Genomic DNA, 17,215 nt, shown 5'->3' with positions numbered 1-17,215 from the left:
GGAGAATTAGGAAAGCCTATAAATAACCAGAGATTGAATTACAGAGAGGAATAAGGTTAATGTTTTAATAGAAGAATACACAAAGTGATATGAGGGTCAGCAGAAAAAGAGAGAGAGCACTTCTGTTTGGAGGATTAGAACATACTAAAAGAAGTAGGTACTGGATGGAATATATAGGCTCTAAAAGATAGACATAATTTTCATAGACTTGGATGACAGAGAACAGCATGTCAAATCCAAATTACAGCATAAGCAAGACCAGGACTAGTTAGTAACAACACTATCTCATTGATCTACCTATCTATTCATCTATCTATTAAATTATTTACCTGCTAATCATCGACCTGACTTATTTCAGAAAGATGGCTTGGAGAAAAAATCTGGCCATAGCATACAAGATAGAGACCAATCAGAAAGTTTAAACATAATAACATATTTTATAATATCTTAGGCTATTAACATTCACCCAAATTTGGCTCATGTGCATATGAGCTTCCCAGAGGAAGCAAAAGGTAATCAATTACAAGACTGAAATGATCCCTAAGAAAAGAACTTGGAGGCAAGAAAAATAAGGATGGCTGTAGGCTGAGAGGAAGCACCCTGTGGAAACATGAGAATGCTATAGAGAGGCTGTTTGGTAGAACAAATCCTAAAGAAAGATGGAACCAAGAGAACTGATGAAGGGTTTAGTCTTGGCTGAGAGCCTTGGCAGAATGAGTCTTCCTTAAAAACAGACTGTAAATAAAAGGGATAGTATCACCTAAATAGTGAACAAATGGCCCAAGTAGCCTTCCAGCAGTTTTGGAATAAAATAATTTAGGGTTTCTTTGGATTTCTAGACTAAACACCTTCAAGTGAAAAGTTTTATGTTGTCTTTGACTCCTAAAAGGAACCAGCGTTCGTGAACATAGTACTAATAGGATATCAAGCAGCCATTTTTTCTTAATTAACTGCATTTCCTGCTTATATGAAATTAATCATGTCTGGAAATGTATGGGGATCAGAATAACTAGATTTCCTTATTAGCCACGGAATTGCCATCAACCTAAGACTTGCATGACATTTGGAAGAATCAGTCCAACTTTTGGATTATTCACTTTGGACTGCTCACTTATTCTATTGGAGTCTCTGGATCATCATATAAAAATGAAATTTTAATACTTACTACTTGAATTTTATTAAGGATTAAACGTACCCAGGACTGTGCCTAGCATACACTAAGCGATCGATAAATGTGAGTTTGTCCCTTTCTGTACCTTAAATCCTCATATAACACATATCAAGATCTGACAGCTGGATAAAGAGTCTTAATAACAGAACAGCAAATGCCTCCTTGTCTGGCGTTCCATTATTATTTTATTTCTAATTATTTCAATAAATATTTATGTAATGCTTTCTATGTGACAAGCACCCAGATCTCCTTGAAAATGAGGCATAATTTCAGGTTTAGGCAGCATTGCCCTGACTTTTCTCTTCATCTTAAACTTTGAATCTGTTCCATGGTTCTAGCTCTTTTTTAGATGGTTTATCACTTTTTTTATGTTGGCACTTAAAATCTTGTATCTTTAGTACAGATCTTGATCCCCTTAATCTAAGAGGTGGTTCTTGTTTCCTGTCTCACATCTCTTACTTAGAGTTTATATCCTATCTCAACCTAATAATTTGTTCTGATGCCTGATACAGCCTGGCCAGGATTATGAGATAATATATCAAATATGCTTTAAACACCTTAACAACAACAAAAAAAATATGACCAAGGACAAAATGAAAATTGTTTCTTTTACCAGGGTAAAATGAAAAAAATTCATAGTAATGTGTTTTCTGAAGTAATTATTTTCTATTCAGTCTTTCCAATCTAGAATTTCTGTCCTTAATCTCCTTTCTCAAAGAGCACTATAAGCATTGTGTCAAACAGAGCCTAGGCAGGAAACTGAATGTACACACTCCTATTGTTAACCAAATTCATGACATCGACCACACTATGTTCCAAACAGATGATTAGAATCCAGACAAATTTATGAACTTAAATTGCCATTTAAATAATTGTTTCTTACGTTTAGCTGTTGTACCTCATCCTGCCTTATTCCACCTTCTCCTGCGAGACACTGATTCTACCTTAGTGCTGCCCCAAAGAAATACAATGCAAGCCACAAAAATGAGGTATGTATTCTTTCAGAAATTCTAGTAGTCACAGTAAATAGAGAAAAGAGAAACAGGGGCAAAATTCCAGAGTCATCAGGAAGACCATCTTCACTTTTAATACCAACTGCAAATTTGAGGGTCCTCAAGACCACCCTTGCTTCTGGCACCAGGAGCAAGTTAGGGTCTATATGAGTAAGACCATTCTCAGTTTTGGTAGTTTGCTAAAAAGGCCTCATAGAACTCACTGAAAGCATTTATACTGTTGGTTAGGGTTTATTACAGTGGAAGGGTACAGGTTAAAATCTGTCAAGGGAAGAGATGTTATGAGCAGAGTCAAGGAGAGTTCCACATGTGGAGCTTCCATACGTGTTCTCCCAGCAGAGTCATGGACAGTGGTAACTTTCCCAGAAACAATGTGTGGCAATATGCACAGAGTATCGCCAGCCAGGGAAGCTCACTCAAGACATGGCGTCCAGAGTTTCTGTTGGCGCTCCATCACCGAGACAGTGTCGGCTGCCCACATGGCTGACTTCAGTCTCTAGCCCCTCCCAGGTTGGAGCTGATACCATGTGGCTCAAAGCCCCTTTCATAAATCACATTGTTAGACTGTCTGCTGATGCCCAAGACTTCCAGATAAACAGACATCCTTATCAGCGGGACATTCCAAGGGCTTAGAGATTACCTCCCAAGGGCTGAAGGCATAGGCCAGGCTTCTCTTTGAGCAAGGTTAAAGTTTTTACTACACACAGGTGAAATTAAGTGTAATAATATTTTATTCTCAGTATACACAAAACATTATAATGTTAACACATGTCAATATATATTGTTGAGATTTTTACATTTTATTTCATACTAAGATTTTGAAATCCTGTATTTTATATTTACTGTACATCTCTTCGGATTGTCACATTTTGAGTGCTTTAAAGGTACGTATGGCTGGTGGGTACTCTCCTGGGCAGTGCAGCTCTGTCCTCATCCTTGCTGAATCTAACAAAGTTTTATATATTTCTTCTGTGGGCATAACCATCAATGTGTTCTAATATTTTAACCTATGTTACAAACGTACTCATTATTACAGAACTTCTACCACACTTAAAACTGATGCTAAAAATATACTTTTCAAAAACAAAATAACCTCCTTACTTTCCCGTTTGAAATCCAAGTGTCTATTCCTTATCTATGTAGTCTTCACTTCTCTGGTATACTTTGATTACTTTTAGACTGGATTTTAACTTGTTCTTAAAGTGACACTGTAGAAGGTTAATGATCTGCCTCTTGTCACTTATAATTCAACTTCCTACTTTCAGTGGACCTGATTTTTGCATAGCATTTAATGGCCCTTCTCTTTCAATAGCATCTTTAGCAATCCAGTGCAGTAAGGAAAAGACTTTGGAGAATTCCAAAACCCAAAATATTATTTTTTTGTGTTCTAACCCTCCCCTTCCTAAGAGGGATGTTTGACATAATTTATTTTTATCTTAGTTTAAAAACATTTCAAGAAGTTTGCAAAATCCTTGAAAATATCTAGAGCCTACCGAAATTATCAGTAAAACTAACCAGGAAATATATTTGCAGCATTCTCTATTCCAGCTGTAGTCCAACACTTCAAAATGTATGTCTGAACTGCAGAAAAAAAATATTAGGTTGGTGCAAAAGTAGTTGCAGTTTAAAGGGTTAAAAATAATTGCAAAAAGCGCAATTACTTTTGCACCAACTTAACAGTTACTTTATTAAATAGCATGCGATATTTAGTATGCCTTATTTTCCTTGTATAGAAACATTAAAAAGAGCAAGCTGTAAAGGTCAAAGTCCACCACCTACAAGCGCCTTAACATTCCTTCTTGGCCTTCTTTCTTCATCTGTTCTATGCTCTCCTATGGTGGTAGGGCAGGTGGCAGACTGGCAGTCAGTTGAAATGTGACTTAATGATTTGAAATTAATTCCTTCATTAAAATTTTAAAATATTATTAGTCTCATATATTTCCTTTGTTTTTTCCCTTTAAAGATCTTAGAATCATACTATCTTCTACCCTCCATAATGGGTACTTTTCCATCACAGACACCATTTTATGTGAAATTGTTTCTGTGCATTTTCTGGTGTTTGTTGCTTTTATGCCCTTTTTGCCTATAATCTCGGTTCTTGTTCATATTGACTTTCTATAAAATAGTAAGGTCCGATTTAGAATATTCAGGTATTCTAGAATAAGAGCATTCTTCTAAATTCAATTCTTAAATATTCTTTCATATTCTACCTAAATATGGAAGGTGATTGTTATTTTTAGAGGTAGGGGAGATTGGATAAGCCCTTTTTGCCTAGAAAATTAATGCTTTTTTTTTTTTTTTTTTTGGTGGTGGCGGGGCGGGGAAAGGGAGTTGGCTACATTTCCTCTTGCATTTGTGTGTGTGTGAACTGGTATCCCAAGAATTTACTGTGACCTTTAAAAACTCATTCCCATTTTCTTAAGTGTTGACACATCTGTTGCCTCTTTATTTAGGATTCAATCCCTTTCTCCTTTTATGAATTGAAAATGTTGTGTCCTCTTCTCTTTGGTCCCTTGCCCTTGTAACATTTATTAATGAATAATTAGTGCTAATTGATGTAGATGGAACCCTTGTTCTTTCCCTCTAAGACACCCAGTCATTTTTTTTTCTCTTTTAAATGTTACCTTAAGATCTCCCTCTCCTTTCACGGCCATAGCGATTCTTCCCTTGAAGCATTATATAATTTATTGAATTAAAAATATTACTTCAAAATGAACTACACTTACTATAAATTAGTGACCTATCAAAAGTCCTTACCACCAACAGAATCAATACCCTAAACACACATACTTGAAGCAGAGCTAGATACATTTAACACTGATGCATCTTGTCTTAGTTCAGGCTGCTATAACAGAAAACCATGGACTGGGTGGCTTTAAAAAACAGTCATCTATTTCTCACAGTTCTGGAAGCTGAGAAATACAAGATTAAGGTGTGGGCAGATTCAGTGCAGACCTGCTTCCTGGTTCATAGATGGTCTTTTCTCTATGTGCAGACCTGCTTCCTAGTTCATAGATTGTCTTTTCTGTGACAGAAGAGGAGAGAGAGCTCTCTGGGGCCTCTTTTAGAAGGACACTAATCCATTCAAGAGAGCTCCACTCTCATGAATTAATCGCCTCCCAAATCCACCCACCGCATACTGTCACACTGGGGTTTAGGATCTCAACATATGAATTTGGGGGGACACAAACATTCATTCCACAACACTTCTCTAGTTGCAAATATCCCTGGACATTTACAGAAAGGTAAAATTAGAAAGCCATATCTTTCTGGAAACACACCTGTTATCATGTAATTCAAATAAATAAAAAGTGAATATATAAAAAGGATCATTAATAACTATAAGATATAGCCAAAATAAAAATTTAAAAACAAACAAAAAAGTAGGAGTTCTGTGTTGATGACCACTGTAGTGGTATTGCTTTAAATCTCCCTGAGTTTATCCATAAAGATTAAAAAGAGAAATTGAATTAACTTGCCAGATAAAATGCAAGACATTTAGTTCAATTTGAATCATTTTTAATGTAAGTATGTCCCAAATATTAAATGGGATGTAGTTAAATGTCTAACCACTATATAGTACACCTGAAACTAATATAATATTGAATATAAACTGTAATTGGAAAATGGAAAAAAAAAATTTTTTAAGTGTACCAACCAACCAACCAACCCATCAAAATGACCTTCAGCAACAAAATTGTAAGGTATAAATAAAACCAATGTAAAATTATACATTGTTCAATTAAAATTCAAATTTAACTGAGCATCATGAATTTTTATCGGTTAGATATGGCACATCTTTTTTTATTTGCTAAATAGAGTGACAAACTCTATCGCTATACAAGCTGTGTAGTATCAACATTTGGGACAGAAGGCAGTTATGAGGTATCTCACAGATGTTAGGCCAGGAAAAAAAACCCATATCCTCACAGATGCTCCAGAAAAGAGCAGCAGACCTAAGGAGAGCATCTGAAACTAGGCAGGTTTTGCATATTCTCCACGTTGCAGATGAGAGCATTGGACCTGCAGCAGGGTCTGGAGGAGCTATAGTCGGCTGGTGTCACCCTCTTCAAAATGAAAAGACAATCTGCGTAGAACAGAATTGAAGTATAGCAAAACAGGTACAATTGATACAAGTGAAAAGGGAGGCCCAGAAAGTTAGAAAGGGCCACGAGATAGAATATCTCTGTGCCTTATGTTTGAACAGTTCACAAAGACAATACAAGAGGGAGCTCTAAAGCCTGGAAGTTAGAAAAGATATCCTAAGCACTTGTCCCTTCTAAATGTTTATTATTTGGGTACTGGTTGAATAAACAACAGTGCATCCAATAAATTATGAGATGGCTATACAGAGAAATGAAGAATATCGCTACATACGACGACGGAGAGATCTCTAGGATATATTATTACCTGAAAAAAGTATGTATAAAACAGACTTAAAAATGTATTTTCTGTTCAAATAAAATTTAGATGTTATACTAGAAGGAGGTTGTACAAGTTATAGAATAAAAATCCATGTTGAAGGAAGTTTTTATGTGTTTTTTTTCACTTTATCTTATTGTAGTTATAGAATGTAGAGCCAGTACATTCAGGGAGAACACTTTAGTACTGTAAGCTTTTGCATATAAAAGAGAAGCTGAATGGTAATGTTAAATTAAAAATAGCTTTGAACCTAAGAATAATGTTGAATCTGACAAGTTTCACAGAGAAAAGGAATGAAAGGGGAGTAGAAGTTCAAATTTTAGCAATATCTAGGAAAACTATTTTCACTTTTTCTTCACAAAGATACTACAAACAATGCCGAATTATGTTTTAAAAGATAATCAAGTATTAGAAACTGAATGGCATATATAATAATGGACTTTCCCTGGGAATCTTAAATTGATGTTTTTAGTCTATGAGAAATAAATTTTAAAATAACAAAGAAGCCGCAATAAAAAAATAACACAAAAATAATACGCTTATGAGTTTCAGAAATTCTGTATATGGCATGCTAATTCACATACTGATGTGATAAAAATATTTAAAAAACTCCTAAATTATTTAAATGCACATTTTTATGTTCCTCAATTGAGCCCAGTATCATACTTTGAAAGTTCAAAAATATTTGTAAAATTATTAAATGATTAATGATAAACATTAATATACATAAATGTTGCTATTTTACAATTGAACAACTTAAAAAATGGTTTTATTTATACCTTACAATTTCGTTGCTGATGGTCATTATGATTGATTGATTGGTTGGTACGCTTTTAAAAAAATTTTTTTTTCATTTTTCAATTACAATTTATATTAATATCAGATTATTTTCAGGTGTACAGTATAGTGGTTAGACATTTATATAACTAGGGAAGTAGTCCTCCTGATAAGTTTACTATACCCACTGACACCATACATAGTTATTACAATATTATTGACTATATTCCCTATGCTGTACTTTGCATCCCCGCTGATTTCTACTTTGTAATCACTTCACCTTTACCACCCACTCCCCCAACCCCACTCCCATCTGGCAAGCTTATCAGTTTGTTCTTTGTATAGATTAGTCTGTTTTGTCTATTCATTTATGTTGCTCTTTACACTCCCCATATAAGTGAAATCATATGGTATTTGTCTTTCTCCATCTGACTTATTTCACTTAGCATAATACCCTCTAGGTCCAGCCATGTTGTCACAAATGGTAAAATTACATACTTTTTTATGGCCAAGTGATATTCCATTGTATATATTTACCACTTATTTATACAATTATCTATTGATCATCACTTAGGTTGCTTCCATACCTTGGCTATTGTAACTAATGCTGCAGTGAACATAGGGGTGCATATATCTTTTCAAAGTAGTGTTTTGGATTTCTTTGGATAAGCACCCAGAATTAAAATTACTGGGTCATAAGACAGTTCTATTTATATTATTTTTGAATAATCTCTATGTTATTTTCCATAGTGGCTGCACCAATTTTCAATCCCACCAATTCACAAGGGTTACCTTTTCTCCACATCCTCACCAGCACTTGTTTATTGATTTATTGATGACAGCCATTCTGACAGGTGTGACGTGATTTTGAAATTGCATTTCTCTGATGATTACTGACATTAAGCATCTTCTCATATGTTTATTGCCCATATGTATGTCCTCTTCCGAAAAATATCTACTGAGTTTCTCTGCCCATTTTTTAATTGGATTGTTCGATTTTTTTGGTGTTGAGTTATATGAGTACTTTATAAAATTTAGATATTAACCCCTTATCAGATGTATCATTCGCAAACATCTTTCTTCATTTATTGATATGATCGTATAATTTTTATCCTTCATTTTATTTGGTGTTTCATGTTAATTGATTTGTGGATATTGAACCAACCTTGCATCTGAAGATTAAATCTCAGTTGATCATGGTGTGTGATCTTTTTAATGTATTGTTGAATTCAGTTTGCTAATATTTTGTTGAAGATTTTTGAATCTATGTTCATCAGGAATGTTGGCCTATAATTTCATATTTATTTTTTTGTAATATCTTTCTCTGGTTTTGGAATCAGGGTACTGTCAGCCTCATAAATGAGATTGGGAGGACTCCTTCCTTTTGAATTTTTGAAATAGTTTGCAATAGAGATGGTCCAGGACTTTGGTTTGTTGGGAGTTTTTTGACTACTGATTTGATTTCATTAGTAGCTATTGGTCTTTTCAAATTTCCTGTTTATTCTTGAGTCAGTCTTGGATAATTGCATGTTTCTAGAAATGCATCCTTTTTCTTCCAGGATGTTCAATTTGTGACATAAATTGTTCATAGTATTTTTTTTTTTTTATAATCCTTTATATTTCTGTGGTGTCAGTTGTCACTTCTCCTCTTTCATTTCCAATTTTATTTATTTGGGTCCTCTCTTTTATTTCTTGACAAAACTGACTGAAGATTTGCCACATGGCAGTAGCTACAAAGTGATCTGTGGTTGGTAGCTGCCTGTGCTGGGCTTAGAGGCACAGCTGGGATTGGAAGAGGTTATGCTGGGAACTGAGGCTGGCTGATACTAGCACTGGGCTGGGTCAATTAGCAAGAGGTACAGGGCACACAAAAGCCAGGTGGTTCTCATTTGGGGTTTCTGGACCTTTCAGAGATTTTAGGAAAGTCCGCAGTATGGACCAAGGCCAGCCGCTTGTGAGTAACAGTTGCTGAGTAAGGTTTCTGCCTGTGCATGTGTTGGGTGGAGTGGGTCCTCAGGGACTCACCAGATTTGAATGAGTTTGATGGAGACTCAGATTTAGTGTCCACCTGAGCCTGTAGGCTAGGTTAGGGGAGGGCTCCTCAAAGGCATCTACCAGCTCTGTGCGGGGCAGGGATCAACAAAGGAACAAAATAACAGAGAGAGGTGCCCCTCCAGCTGTTGACCTAAACCCAGATATTTCAGTTCCTCCCTGTATGTCCCTGGCACTTTTTGAGCTGTTACCCTAACATTGGAGTTCAGAATGGGTGTTTTCATCAGCAAGTAATTCCATGTGGGGGCCTTTTGAGAGAAACAGCTGGGACTCCTCTGTCTCACCCTCAAGGAATCCCTGCTGATTTTCACAGCCCAATTTTCTGGGGACTGCTCTTCCCGGCACCAGTGGCCTCAGCTGGGGATCCAGTGTGGGGCTGGGACACCTCGCTTCTCAAGGGGACATCCGCAGCCAAGATATCCTTCTCAATTCTTAACTGCCACACATGGGTGTAGAACCAGCTCATTTTATATCTCTGTCGCACCTACCAGTCTCAACATGGCTTCTTCTTTATATTCTTAGTTATAAGTGCTCTATTCAGCTAGTCTTCAGGTGGTTCTCTAGGGTGGTTGCTCTGTAATTTAGTGGTAATTTTGATGTGGTCTTGAGAGAAGGCAAGCACAGCATTTACCTACTCTGCCATCTTGACCGGAAGTCTCCTGTCCGATATGCTTGGTTTGAGGTATTCTTAGGGCTTGTTTTTGATGCGCACAAATTGAGTTGATCTTACTTTTTAATTTACAACAAAACACTAGTAGATTATGTTCTTCATACTTATAATTTATTATTAATTACTCATCTTTCCTCTTTACCCTCCATCCAAGTTAACCCTACCCCTTAAGTGCCAGAATTCATATTTAATGCATGGCCAAGATAGTACAGAGAGTTTATATATACCCTGCAACCAATCCCCCCATTGTTAACTCCTCAGCAAATTTTCGGTAAATATAAAACTATTCTAAAATTAAGAGATTTTTTTTTTTTTCTTGGCAACACACTGGGCTCCCTGGGAAACACAGGGGCTGTTGAAAGTTCCAGTGCACAGATAAACCACAAAAGTATTGGTTCTGAACCAATTAGGATAGGGTTTAGGCACCAAACTATATTAACTATAGTAACCATGCCATACAGTATATAATAAAAAAAGTTTATGTTTTAATGTTGCAAATATTTTCTCTTAGTCTGTCAACTGCCTATTAATTTTGACTGCGGTGACTATTGAACAGCAATATAGACATGATGGTTGCTTCAACAAAGGTGATAATAATGGAGGTGAAGAGAAGTGCACAGATTTGGGAAATATTTCAGACAGTAGTAAATTAGATGTGGGAGCAAAAGAAAACAAGACATTGGAAATGCATTCTAAACTTTCTTATTTCAGGAATTGGGTGGTTAATTTCTAGATGTTTCATTGTCTTTAATGTGATTGTAAATTGTATCCCATTTTCTATTTCAATTTCTAACTGTTTATTCCTGTTGCCAAGAAGTGCTATTGATTTTTGCATATCGATCTTGCTGCAATGCCTTGATAGTTTGTCTGCTTATTATATGGGGTTTTCTTTGTAAAGGATCAATTAATTACAAATACTGAATATTTCTTTCTTTTAATTCACATACATTTCTTTTTTTTTTCTTTGTATTTAATTGGACAGAACTTCCAGTTCTATGTTAAACAGTAGTATATCAGAGTTTTGCCTAATTCCTAGTATTAAAGCTCCCGAAATTTTTTTAATATACTATGACATTTGGTATTACTTTATGCTTGCTAATTTGCTTGTTTTGCTTTATATTGCAATTGAGGTGGGTACCAATAGAGATGGGTAAAGATAGATTTTATCTCAGTAAGGAAGTTTCCTTTTAGTCCTACTTTAAAAAAAATTTCAGATGGATTTTGAACATTATCAAAAGCTTTTTCTGCATATACTGAGATGATCATATGATTTTTCCTCTGCATCCATTAGTGTGATAAATCATGTTACTACATTTTCTGATGTTGACTGTCCTTGCATTTCTGAGGTAAATCATTTTTGATCTATGGTATATGTTTTAGAAATATGCTGCTGAATATTGCTGGCTAATTAATATTTAGAAAATTTTCATCTATACTCCAAAGGGAATTGGCTTGTGAATTTATTTTCTTATTGCATCTTCATGTAGTTTTGATATTCTACTGGATATTTTTTCATTTGCCTTTCTGGATTTGTTCTATATTCTTTTCTCTGTATCATGGAATGTGACTGAATGGATTTCATCAATGGGTTCCTTTGCTCTCTGGCTTCTGGGACAGTTGTCATTTATGTCCTCTGGCAGGGGATTCAAGGACCAGAGATGAGTGAAGTCTTCTTATTTTTCCCCCAATTTCTTTTCTATTAGATTGTAGTTTGATGCATCCTTCTACCAAAGGTCCCAGCTCCACTCTGAATTTTGCAAAGTATTCCTGCAAATTGCCCCTTTAGGCCAAAGAGTGATATTCGCTGTGATGACAACAATATTACATTGTGTGATATTGTTGTAAGCCTGAGTGTAAAACTATTCTCTATTGGTTTTCCTAAAGTCAGCCCATTTGATTGTAAAGAGTCCCTTCATTAAAATCTTCTCAGTTCTACAGTGAGAGTGTGCAAACCGCTTCCTGCTGAGAGCCTGACTGATACAGATATCAAAGTTACACTCACATCAAAATCTGAGTTGTACATCCTCTTTGCTTTTCTGCTATAGAAAACAAATTGTGTACAATAGACATGTATTCCTTTAAAGTTTGGTAGAAATCACCTGTGAAACCATATTTTTAGAAGAAAAGATTTAGTCGTAGTTACTAATCTGTACAAATTTTCTGTGTCAACTTTGGAGTATTATATTGTCAAAATATCGATTTTAGAATTTCAGGTTACTAGCATTTAGCAGTTCACAATATTCGTGTATAACTGTTGGAAAACTTCACACTTGTAACTATTTTCCCCCTTTGTTTAATTAAAAATTAAACAGGAATCCTTGTGCATTGCTGGTGGAATATAAAATAGTGTTGCCATTGTCGAAACAATGTTTTTGATTCCTCAATAAATTAAACATACAATTACCATATAACCCAGAAATTCCACTCCAGGGTGTATACTCAAAACAAAAACAAAAACAGGTATTCAAGCAAAAACTTGTACAAGAATATTCATAGCAACACTATTCACAGTAGCCACAAGGTGGAAACAACCTAATGTCTATCAACTGATGAATGGATAAACAAATGTGGTATATCCATACAATAGAATACTTTTTCACCATAAAAAGAAATGAAGTACAGATACATGCTACAACATGTATGAACTTCAAGTCAGTATGCTCAGTGAAAAAAGCCAGACACAAGAGGCCAATATGCTTCCACTGTATGAAATACCCAGAATTGGCAAATTCATAAACAGAGGACAGAGATTAGTGTTTGTCACGAGCTAGGAGGAAGACGTGGAAGGAGAGTGACTACTTAAGGCTCTGAAGTTTCCTTTAAGGGTATGAAGTGATAAAAATGTTCTGGAATTAGATAGTGGTTATGGTTTCACAACATTGTGAAGTACAAGATGTTAGTCATAATAAATTGTACATTAGAGGTATTTTATCACAACAAAAAATTAAAATTAAGTAAATAAAAGTTAAAATATATGTATTTATCTGACTCTACCCCACCTACTCTTTATAAACTTCTGACCCTTTTCTAAAATACTTATCAAATTATTATTGAGAGTCCCCGGAGTGAAAAATTGGAGGAAGGGTAGCAGATTCTTAAGTGAACCCTGCGGATTTATGCTCCTTAACAATTACTTAATGCTACTGTTTTCTTCTATGACTAGCTGTGATAATGTCTCTTAGGGTAACTAATGTCAAAAACAACACATTCACCACAAAAGTGCACTAAAGTTGCTAACTCAAACGCTGATATCACTGATGTCCAGTGCTGAGGCTCAGAGGCTGCCATTTTTGGCTGACTTTGTTGTTGTTGTTGTTTACTAACTCATTTTTTACACCCTAAATATATGCACCTTTGTCAAGTATACCTCAATAGATATAGAAAAAAAAATATTTTCCTGTGTAATATGAATAAAACCCCCCTTTGAAATTTTAAAAATTTTATGTTTTATTTTTCAATTACAGTTGACATTCAATATTATTTTATATTTGTGTCAGGTGTATAGCATAGTGGTTTAATTTATAAAATGACGCCGCCCATAAATCTAGTGCCCACTTGGCACCATACATAGTTGCTACAATATTGTTGACTATATTCCCTATTCTGTATTTTATATCCCTGTGACTATTGCACCCCTATGTTCATTGCAGCATGATTTACAATAGCCAAAATATGGAAACAACGTACGTGACTATCAATAGATGCTTGGATAAAGATGTGGCACATATATACAATGGAATATTACTCAGCCACAAAAAAGAATGACATCTTACCATTTGCTACAGCATGGATGGACCTAGAAGGTATTATGCTAAGTGAAATAAGTCAGACTGAGAAAGACAAATATCATATAATTTCACTTATATGTGGAATCTAAATGAACATATAAAACAGAAACAGACTCGTAGATACAAAGAACTGCTGGTTGCCCGATGGGAGGGAGGTGTGGGATTGGGTGGAAAAGGTGAAGGGATTAAGTGCAAATTGGTAGGTATTCAGTTATCATCCACCTCATTCCGAAAATGGCTTGCGTTCATTGATGCCTAAGTTGAGAGCACTGGCGTCTGTGCCCATCATTGCCAAAACGCCCTACCTAAATGTGGCTGAGGCTTCACAGAGCAATTACACAGATAAGTTTGAGTAAAACAACTACTTTAGTTTTTTTCTTGTTCGCGTATGGGAGACTATTGACTCAGGACTCAGACCTGAAACCCTAAAAAGTGATTGTTGGAAGTATCTATTTGTCCTTCCTGTTTGTGAACTGGGAGCACTTTCATTCAAGAGTAACCAGCATATGGTTCATTGGCTACTGGTAGAAATGATGCCAGATTGCGCCCCAGGATTTTGCTGCAAGCCTGTCCTGCATGAAGAAGCTCTCCATCTCCATACTCTCCTCACAATAGCACAGAATACTCTTAAGCTACAAACAAAGAAAAGCGGTGGTGGTCAGAAGAAAACTAATATGTATGTGCATGGATAATCTAATTGAGATGTCTCCTGAGCCAAGATTGGGATAATACATCCTTCTATGATAGTGCCATTGAAACAAATAAACAAAGAAGGATACTAGGGTTTAGTAATCTTTGGATGTGAATCTGGAGAAATATAAATTTAAAGCTTTTACATAGGGAGGCAAAATGTCGCTTCTCCTAGGAGTATAGTAAATGAAAGAAGTTCTATGAAGATAAAAATGTGAAAACAAGCTTATCAAAAGTGCTGAATAAAATGAAACTAGATAGCCCTACTCAGAGAAATTCCCTGAATTAATATACAACCATATTATAAACATCAGTGATACCACTAAACAGAGTTACATTTAAATCTCTAATACTTTAGGAGGGATCCATTTGAATAAGGATTTTTTTAATTTAAAAGTTTTCCTTTACTGCAACAATATATTTTAAAAGTAAACCATGTATCACTAGAGAAGTCAGTATTATGATTTGCCAATTTCTTCCAATAGAACAGACTTTAGAGTTAGATATCCACAGTAAAAATATTTTATGCTGATAAGGTTCAAACGTAGGGTAGCTGTAAAGGTCAAATTAGACGGGAGAATTTTGACAACCACTTCTGAATGCATGAAACACAATATTTTTAATAATATTTATAAATATATCACACATTACTATTTCCTGTTATGTCATATACCAACATGGCATTGTACAAGCATAATGCCATCTGATTCTTACAAAAGTGAATCGTTTAAACAAGTCAGTAAAATAAACGGTAGTACCCGCTTTTAGGCATACAGATTATAAAACTGAAGTTCACTTTCCTTTGATAGGCTTTGTGTTAGCAATGGAGAAGTAAAAATCACATAAGAATTAAACTGGTTAAGTATGCAAGAACTCGTTATTCACAGTGACATGGCTACATAGAATGCTTTATTCTATGCTTATTCTTTCTATTTGTTGAATTTCCAGGTTCACAAAACAGCTTAATAAGAAGAACAATCAAGGAGAATGTTACGTAGGCATTAGTTGAGATTAACAAACTATGGTCCAATGTTTATATTCACAGCAGAATATTTTCAAATCCAAACAATGGTTACAGTAACCATTTCATATCTTCCTAACACACAGAAAAATAAACTCTTGCCTTTCTGCTCAGTAACCAATTCTTTATAGGAACAATCTTTCAATTAATGGCCATATGAATATCACATCTAGTCCATCTTTTATCATCAAATTTAATGTCACTACAAAAGAAAGCAAATTGGACAATAGTCACATGTATTCACATCTATAAAGCTGGAATGGCATGAAGATATTGGAGTAAATCAGGGCTTTAAATTTTTTTCCTCAACACTCTCAGGCATCAACCAGATAAAGTTACTGATGATCCATTAACTGACGATTTTCGAGGTCTATTGGCAAAAGAAGATTGGTGGTTATTATGGGGCCTGTTGCTGGTTCCATTCAAAATACTGCAAATGTGAGGAAACTGAGGGTAAGACTGAACTGGAGTGCTGGGGCTAGGCCAACAAGAAGCGGTAGAGGGAATACTTCCTGCTGGGCCTTGTCACTCCCAGAGTCACTTTCCAGTTCTCCAGCATTTGTCAGTCTATCTCTCTGCTGACTGATCGCCATTCTTTTACAAGTAGGTCAATCTCTGTATTTCAAAGGAAGCGGACCATTCCTTCTTCAGGTTAAATGTAGGCAGTATCCATTGGTGTACAGTAATCCTGTAAGTGTTCCTCTTCATATAATACATGACATAAATTTGGAAAGTATTAGGTATGACCATTTTACTTCTGAGAAACATTCTTAGGTGCATCACGGTCACTGCTGCTGGGCATGGTAAGGATCCTTTTCGTTCACCTCCTCTTTAGAGTTCTCCTGGTCTTTGTTTACCTTCTGATCCAATCTGTTCTAGTCAAAGAATTCAATGGATAAGCTTATTATTTCACCATCGGTTATAATTCTCTTATCTTCATTGGCAACTTCTCTATCTTCTTTAGAGCATTTGGCAGCATCAACTAAAGGATGAGCTGCATAAAAATCCCTTCTCTTCATTTCATTTTTGAAAAGGCCTGGAACAAATTGGTATATAGTACCTTGAAGAATGTTATCTGACCTTGTATTTAGTAGTGGGCTAGTTTTGTGAACTTGCACATCACAGATAGGGCAATACTTGCTGGTCACCAGGTAACATACAATACTGTATTACAGAAGGACTGCAGATATTCTGTTATGATTGTGTTCTCAATGAAGTACCCTCCACAGAGCACACACATTAGTTGGGGATGTAGCTCAGTGATCTTGATTCTGGTTGTTCAGTGCATCTCTGCTTGATAAAGGATCCTCTCAACAAAGGGCATCCTGGCTGCCAGAGCCACAGAGGCTACAAATAGAAGGGTTCTTGTAGGGGGCCATGTGCTTGAGGAGGATGCAGAGGGGTACTCAGGAGAGAAAGGAACTAAAATGTGGGAAACGCTGTGCATCCCAGGTTGAACGGGCGGCGGCTGGGGCATCACAGAGCCAGGCTGTCGGTAGGTGGTGGCATGGCCTTTATCAGGATATTTTTAAAACTCTTCTACCAAAAAATAATCTATGTGTAATGTATGTATTATACATGCTCGGTGCCTAATAAGTGTATTTTCAATGA

At 35.7% G+C, this 17,215-nt stretch overlaps 1 pseudogene; it reads right to left on the bottom strand.

The window, feature by feature from the left end:
- Positions 1-15,925: 15,925 nt before the first annotated feature.
- Positions 15,926-16,907, bottom strand: LOC109452216 (polycomb complex protein BMI-1 pseudogene; annotated as a pseudogene).
- Positions 16,908-17,215: the final 308 nt, after the last annotated feature.

Source organism: Rhinolophus sinicus, chromosome 1, assembly GCF_057876585.1.
Source record: "Rhinolophus sinicus isolate RSI-liver-muscle chromosome 1, RSI-T2T, whole genome shotgun sequence".
NCBI classification, from domain to species: Eukaryota; Metazoa; Chordata; class Mammalia; order Chiroptera; family Rhinolophidae; genus Rhinolophus; species Rhinolophus sinicus.
This window is presented reverse-complemented; position numbering and strand designations above follow the sequence as displayed.